This window comes from Lycium ferocissimum, unplaced genomic scaffold (genome assembly GCF_029784015.1).
Source record: "Lycium ferocissimum isolate CSIRO_LF1 unplaced genomic scaffold, AGI_CSIRO_Lferr_CH_V1 ctg5721, whole genome shotgun sequence".
NCBI lineage: Eukaryota > Viridiplantae > Streptophyta > Magnoliopsida > Solanales > Solanaceae > Lycium > Lycium ferocissimum.
In genome coordinates, this window is record NW_026726093.1 from 35,283 (window position 1) to 44,286 (window position 9,004).

Genomic DNA, 9,004 nt, shown 5'->3' on the forward strand with positions numbered 1-9,004 from the left:
TCAGTTAGCGACCGCTCAGGCCCAGCGTCAGGGTACAGGTACCGGTTATGCCAATAGGGCTGTTAGTGCCAGGGTTCGAGACTTCATCAATTTGGACCCTCCAGTATTTACAGGATCGAAATCGGATGAGGACCCACAGAATTTTATTGATCGGATGTAGAGGACATTGAGGGTAATGCATGCTTCTGACATTGAGTCAGTAGAGTTGGCTTCCTACCATTTGCGGGATGCTGTCGTTCAGTGTTATGTGACTTAGGAGTTGTCTAGGGGGACTAATGCACCTCCAGCAGTATGGCAGGAGTTCACTGAGGCTTTTCTTCGACACTATTTTCCAGTAGAGATCTGACGGGCTTGAGTTGATAGATTTCTAAATTTATGCCAGGGGACTATGAGTGTTTGGGAGTATAGTCTTCGCTTTAACTCACTAGCCAGGTATGCTCTCACGATAGTAGCTGAGATGAAGGATCGGGTACATCGGTTTGTGATTGGACTTGGGTTGTATTTGATTAATAATTACATGACAGCCTCACTTCAGGAGGGTATAGGTATTTCTCGTATTTAGGCTTATGCTCAAGGCTTAGAGAAGCGGAAGCAGTAGCAGCGAGCTGAGAGAGAGCGCGATAGGGGTCGGAGCAAGAGCGCTAGATCTTCTGGCTCTTTTGGTAAGTACCGGAGTGGTCACAGACAGCAGTTTCCTAGGCGTCCGGCCTATTCAGATGCTAGTGCACCTTCAGAGTTTCCAAAACCAAGGTTTGATCGTCCCACTTATTTTGAGTCAGGTCAGAGTTCCAGGGCTTCCGATTCCCAGTCTAGGGGTGATTCCGGCCAGATGCGGCCATCTCTACCACGATGCACTCAGTGTGGCAAGTTTCACCGCGGATAGTGCCTTTTGGGTTCAGATGTTTGTTATACTTGTGGTCATCCAGGCCACATTATGCGAGATTATCCGTCGAGGGTGGTGGAGGTGTAGTTCAGTCGACAAGATCTACAACTGGTTCTTCAACATCGGTATACCCTGTGGGGCAAGGTTCTCAGACATCAGCTGGTCACTGTAGAGGCAGAGATGAAGTATCCAGCTCGAGTAGTCCTCAGAACTGCGTCTATGCAATGGTTGGTCGACAGGATCTAGAGTCGTCACCTGATGTTGTTACAGGTAATATCAGTCTCCTCCCATGTCGTGTATGCATTAATAGATCCAGGCTCTACTTTATCATACGTCACTCATTTTATTGCTGGTAAGTTTGGGATAGAACCTGAGAAGATTAGGCCTTCTGAGGTGTCTACTTGGTGACCCAGTGATAGCTAGATGAGTATACAGGAATTGTGTAGTTATAGTCTATAATCGTCATACCGTAGCAGATTTGATTGAGCTGGATATGTTAGACTTTGATGTTATTATGGGTATGGACTGGTTGACTTCTTGTTATGCCAACGTTGATTGTAGAACAAAGATGGTTCGATTTCAGTTTTCAGAAGAGTGTTCTGGAATGGAAGGGTAATATAGCTTCGCCGAGAGGTGGATTTATTTCATATCTCAAGGTAAGGAAGATGACCGTAAAGGGTTGTATTTATCACATTATTTGAGTCCAGTATGCAGAAGCAAAACCACCGACCCTTCAGCCTGTCCCAGTGGTTAATGAATTCCCAGATGCATTTCTAGACGAACTTCCTAGAATTCTGCCAGAGTGGGAGATTGATTTTGTTATCGATGTACTACCAGATACTCAGCCTATATCTATTCCTCCTTATAGGATGGCCCTTGTTGAGTTGAAGGAATTGAAAGAGCAGTTGAAAGATTTGCTCAAAAAGGGCTTTATTAGGCCTAGTACATCGACATGGGGAGCACCGGTGTTTTTTGTAAAAAAGAAAGATGGCTCGTTGCAGATGTGTATAGATTACAGACAACTGAATAAGGTGATGATAAAGAACAAGTATCCGCTCCCGAGAATTGCATGATTTATTTGATCAGTTGCAGGGTACCAGATGTTTTTCAAAGATAGACTTGAGATCAAGTTATCATCAGGTCAAGGTCAGAGAGAATGATATTCTGAAAACAACATTTAGGACCAGATATGGTCACTTCAAGTTTCTTGTGATGTATTTTAGGTTGACTAATGCGCCAGCAGTATTTAAGGATTTGATGAACCGCGTATTCAGAGCCTTCTTAGATTAGTTTGAGATTGTGTTTATCGATGATATTCTGGTCTACTCTCGATCAGAGGCTGAGTATGCGGATCATTTGCGTGCTGTACTCACAGTTCTTCAGAATTAGAAGCTATACGCAAAGTTCTCTAAATGTGAGTTCTGGTTGAATTTCGTGGCTTTCCTCGGACATATTGTATTAGACGAAGGTATCAGGGTTGACACTCGAAAGATAGAGGCCGTGAAGACTTGGCTTAAACCAACGACACCGACGGAGGTTCGTAGTTTTCTAGGTTTGGCATGATATTACAGGAGATTTGTAGAGGGCTTCTCCTCTCTTTCAGCGCCATTAACGAAGTTGACACAGAAGGCAACTAATTTCCAGTGGACAGACGCTTGTGAGCGGAGTTTTCAGGAGTTGAAGAACAGACTGACTTCAGTGTCGGTGTTGACATTTCTAGAGGGATCAGAGGGTTATGCTATCTATTTTGACGCCTCGAGCATCAGATTGGGTTGTGTGTTGATGCAGCACGGGAAGGTTATTGCTTATGCTTTGAGGTAGCTGAGGAAGCATGAGAAGAACTATCTGACCCATGATTTGGAGTTAGCTAGGGTGATTCATGCACTTAATGTCACGACCCAACTAGGGCCATGACGGGTACCCGAGGCTAACCACCGAGCACCACTCATTCTATTACTCATCCTGCATTCATTCATATTTCTTATGCTCATAATCATAGAAAGAAAACTATTTTCATTTGAAACATATACACTTTATACACATAAGCCCTTCGGCTATCAAAATATATATATATATATATATATATATATATATATATATATATATATATATATATATATATATATATATATATATACATACATACATACGATGAGAAAGCTCGCGAGACCATACTACCCACACTACGTATCTACGAGCCTCTACTAGAGTACTAGACATATGGTGTCACGACCCAAATCATGGATCATGCAGGCACCCACATTAACCCTCCCTGGTGGACGAACCCTTCAGGTAACTACCTTAATTTGATACAACATGCGGAATAACAACATGTAAACACACTCTAGCAGTTTAAATATTAAACCAATACGGAAGAAATACTTTTATTATAAGAAATTTCCAAAACCTAGTCTAGACTCGTACAAGAGCTTCTAAGAAGTTTACAATTTGAAGTAGATAACATACTCAAACTGGATACGACTTCTGTTTAAGGATAGAGAACAACAGAAATCTAAGGAGAGACTCTGGGTTGCAATATCTCAAATAGCTCACCCAAACGCCTTTGACGAATGCCTCGAAACGGTCGTGAGACTCCGAACATCACCTGAAATTAACTCTACACTCCAGAAGGAGTGTAGCAAGAGTAGTATGAGCACAACACAAGGCTCGTAGGTATTATAGGCTGACAATGGTTAGTTCACGCATATAAACAAGAAGCAACTAACAAGTAAGCAGATAAGTAATCAAACACAGTCACAACTCTAGCACATATGAAAGTCTTGCAGTAACGATAGTCACAAGGGATTTCAATATCTCAGGTTATAAGCCTAGGGGAAAATCTCTAAACCTCGAGTCCATCAAGCCTCTAAAATAAATACTTACAAACAACAACTCAATAATTAACAAATCAAGAATAAATCAGAGAATGTGCCATGCAATGACATGAATAGCAATTCAAATGGAGTGCTATGCAATGCAATGTCGTGCTATGTAAATGTTATGCAATGCAGTAGTCACCTCTCACGCTCCATTCTCGTACACACATGCTATGGCAATGCCTCATAGTCATGACCCATGGGGGACCCGTGAAGTCCATGTACCACTCGTGCTCTCCGGCAGAAACCTCGGAGGCTATCAATTACTCTCAATCTCCGGCAAAGACCTCGGAGTCTCTCAATCACACTCAATCTCCGGCAAAGACCTCGGAGTCTCTCAATCACTCTCCTCACCATCAGGACAACATAAGAGTAATATGGAAACATGTCATGCATGATATCAGTCTCAACTATATCACCAATATGCAATAAACAAGTACAAGTCATATTATTGTCCATGGTTCAATCATCAATATTACCCTTCCCTTTCATAAGATGAGTGAGCTAGTATGTGACAGAGATACAACTAGGTGATAATTACATCAAATAATACATAGAATATAGGATGCATGCCTCGCATGAAATCAACCTCAATAATCACCGCAATCATAGGTTCCATGATTCATACTATGAAATGCAATTCAATATTCAATTTCTCAGTAATAGCCTTCCTCTTCTATATGACAAGTGAGATAACGAGAGAGAGAGAGAGAGAGAGAGAGAGAGAGAGAATTATATCAAGTACATGAAATCACAACCATGGTGACAAGCCCACATAACAATATCGCAATAATGGTGACAAGCCCACATAACAGCTGACAATACCAACCTCGATGGAATTCACCTCCACACCATGCCTGAAGACCTATCATGCTTTCCCCGTCAATCACTACTATCTACATATGTTTCGCTAACCGGAGTCTAGACATAAAGTAAACCGCAACCTACCTCAATGTCGAACAGGTGCCACAAACTCTCACGCCAAAGCTTTTCCCTTCCGAAGTGCTTCCGAACGGAAAAAGTCTATCAAATATATAATCTACGTTAGAATATGAATCTAAGAACACCCATATTGCTGTACTTATATTTGAAACCCAAAAACGCACCCCGAAAGTTGACCTCGGGCCCACAAGGGCAAAATTATAATTTTCTTTAAAAATCATTTTACCCATAACCCAAGGGTCCTATATTCAGAAAATTAGTCAATTCCATCCTCAAATAGACTCTCAAATCATAAATTCCCCATAAATTCCCATTTCTTAAGACTATGGCTCAAAATCTTCAATCACCCCAAAATCTTAACTTAGGATTAAAATCTCACTTTCCACGACTCAAATACCATGAATTTGAAGGGGTACAAATATAACTCAAAGAGGAAACATGACAAATTAATTATAGTAGCTTGTTATTTCCATCAACTGTCCCGATAGTACCCAACAATAGAAAGTAGACATTACACAATTTTGCTCCCCACGTTATGCCACTGATTCCTTTAAAATTAATAGTCATGCAAAATATTCTTGGTTTAAATTCATCCCACTGTTAATCATTTTATCATTATTACTCAATAATGACACCCACAAACTATTGTCTCCTAATTCTATAATTTATAAAGGACCAAGCATGAACGGATTATTTGTAAATCCAAGTAGAAGTTTAACTTCTTTTCCCACCAAACAAAATATATTAATACTCCAAGCCAATAGAAATATCTCAAAGCACAATTCTAGATCCAAACTTAGATGTTTAACTGAGCTTCTTACCTAGAGCAGTAATCGACCCTCTCTCCGTGGATTTGGTGTCCGACGCCGCCAGCTGCCTTCAAGGCTCCCTCTTGATTAAATTTTCTAATGCTATGACCCCGAATTGTTAAGCCCTACGAACTTAATTCATTATCTTATACATAGGTCATATAATATAGGGTATTAAATTAATTATGGGCTTGGCCCATTAACCACCAACTAAAATAATTGTTCAAAATAATCTTTTTACTCAACCAATATGTATAAGGTAAAAATTGACCCACTTAGTAAAATACATTATTCACCAACTTATACCTTATATAAGTGCAAATAAAATTCCTATGAATAAACTATTCACACACATTAAATAGATAAATTCTATAATTTACCCATCAATTATATAACCGTACCACCTATCCCCGCAAGTCAAGAATATCATTTCCAAGCCACGGAAAGGCTAATTTGGGGAAAAGACTCCAAAACGCCAAAACGACCAAACGGGTCATTACATCAGATACCAATTAAACAATCGTTCGTCCTCGAACGATGAAAGAGCGTACAAATGATGACAGTAACCAAAGAATCTTCATTATAACCACAAGGAAGCCTCCACGGGCAAGAAATGCACTGATATCACTAGTCGTTCACCTTATCGGTCAAAACTTCCTTAAACTTAGCTCAAAGACTCAATTTTTTCATATTTTTCATACTCGAAATTTCTTTCACAACTGATCCTCGAATATAAGAACTGTCTCCGCTTGAATTCTCTAATTTGATATAGCCGTGCCTCTGTACGCAATCAATTGATTCCCTAATTATCACTCTAATCGCCACAATCCTTTGGATATAACCACAACCATAGCCCACTCTGCACCGGTAAAATATTTTGATTTCACTAACCCTTTTTTTTTTTCATACCTTCTAAAGCCGTCTTTCGCACCAAGATTCCTTAGAAAGACACAGACACACGCCACAAGTCCGATCAAGATTTCCTTTTGCCTGAAAAATCCCTTGCTTTATACGAGTAAACTAAGCAATTCCATCAAAACCGATCTTATCCGTAGCCGATTGCACGGTTCCAAGTACGTTAGTTCGTAACCGGTGTTGAACCCATTTAGCTAAAACTCATCGCCCACCTTTTCAAATCCTCAATTCACCATACAAAAGCATACCCACCGATTACCTCGCCGAGCCAAATGCAGCAGGAACCCATCCGATCACTTTCTAAAGACTTCCCATAACCATTTGTACCTCCTCAAATCATTACTAAGTACCGACGTAGCCCATTATAACTATCCCAAATAGCTTCCCTCAGTAAAATATCATCAAGTCCACTCGCAAACCCCGATAAAGCTCAGTAAACTCGTCATACCTCAATTCTGAACTGAAAACCATCTGATCCTTAAAGGGGATTTACTAGAAAATCCATAAGTCCCTCTGAAAATATAAACATAGTCCACCATGCTTTAGTCGAAAAATTCTGACCCGAAATGAATGCACAAACCCCTGAATATCACCAATAGTCACCCGAACTGACTCCAACTTTTTGAAATCAATTATAGCCCTATCACACATCTGTGGCAACCCATTCTAATCCTTTTCTCATGCATAGTCAATCACGTCTGTCACCCTCGATTCCAAAAGCTGAATTCTATCCAAGTCGTCAACTTAGTAGCGAAAAACTATACCTGAGGATTACAATCTTCATGTTTTTCAACCTTCACACGATGCGCAAATTTGACTGAATCCCATGAACTCTAAAAATATCAAATTCTCTTCGTGCTTCCTCTTAACTCGCTCACAACTTTGATCACTTCAACACAAAACATGCGGCCTCACTTAGTACACTTTTAATCGTCGAATCTCCCACTATAAATCTTGACACGCCCTTAATAATTTTGAAAGTGTCAAATCTTGCAATCTCTACACTAAACCTCGCGTAACTACTTCCCAGTCCTTAATACCCAAAATGCTCACCCAAGCTATCCAGTCTGTAATACCTACAACATAATCCACTACCACGAATAGAGTCTCATCTCAAAAATATAGCTCTAGCCTTCAAATTATAGAGATTCCCCAAAAGTTCCTTCCCGTTAGAGCACTCTAGCTCACCCATTGAAGAGTGCTATAGAACTACCCATCTTGGTACAACACAAGCCACTTCCCATAAATCTTAACATGTTGATCACATAAAATTTTCTTCTCATCAATCACTGATCACGAAACCTTATGGAACTTTGTCACAACACTCAGTCTATTATTGTGGACTTCTTTCACTAAGCGTACTTAACAATCACGCCTCCTTTGGAAAATGTAAAGGCAACAACACAATCCATACCTGACCTAAGTAATACCGTTGCTTCGAATCCTTTCCTTTCCTTTTCCCAAACTGTACTTCGTACCTTCCGATTCTCGATCAACTATACCCTTATCTTAATTCTTCAATTCCTCTAGTTCCGTTCATATCACATTCACCGCCACCGACCGACCATCACTCGAACCCACTTAAAAATATACCGTAAAATCGCAAGTCCTGCTAAATAGCTGATTCAACCTTGGAGATAGTATTATGCCGCTCACTCAACAACCAAGAGTTTCCTTTGCCTCACTCGAACTTCAAACTAAGAACCACTCTAAATCCGACGTAGCACACAAACCATTCTTCAAGAAGTCTTCCCACTAGGAATTACCGACCAACCCTGGTTATCCCAATAAGAACAATCATTGTCAAAGAAATATTCCAAACCACCACTGAACCAATGCATAATCCATAGGGTGATCCTTAATTTCGAACTAGACCTCCTCTAATCAAATCATGTGATTATTCCTGTCCTTCAGTCAACTCCAAAAAATCATTATACCAATAATTGTAGAACTTCTCAAGTATTGACCTTAATATACCATGGACACAAATCTTATCCAAGAACTAGAGGCAACACCCAGTAATTCCTTAGAATTTCACACTTGTCCAGAGCTCGAGTCATTCCTATAAATCAATCACTGGCCCTATTAGATTATGACGTAGTTGAACATACTGACTCATTCATGATTCCTTACATCCACTCTACATTAAACAACTGCAAAATACTCACAAATCAACAAGCTTTTGGTCAGAAAACGATAATCTTACCAATCCTCTAAACACAATGACCCTGCGAACACACCCCTCACTGTAGGACTAGGAGCACAGCTGACCAATACCTTAAGTTCCCCCTAGTTACATGTAACCTGTCCTTCTGATCTAGAACCGATAGCCATTTTCCTGAAGAAACCCACAAACCACCAGTTCTTAATCCACTACTACTATTTTGTCATGTCGAAGCCCAACTTAACTTTTCACAACCGAATATGAAATCCACTCTCGTGCCTCTTGCAACCTTATCCTGACGAGCATGTCAGATATCAATTGTTCCCTTCCTATAGCGGAGATTGATCTATCCAGATCCTCTTCCTTACGCCTCTGTCCCACCAGACAAAAAGTATTCTTATCAATATATCCTAAG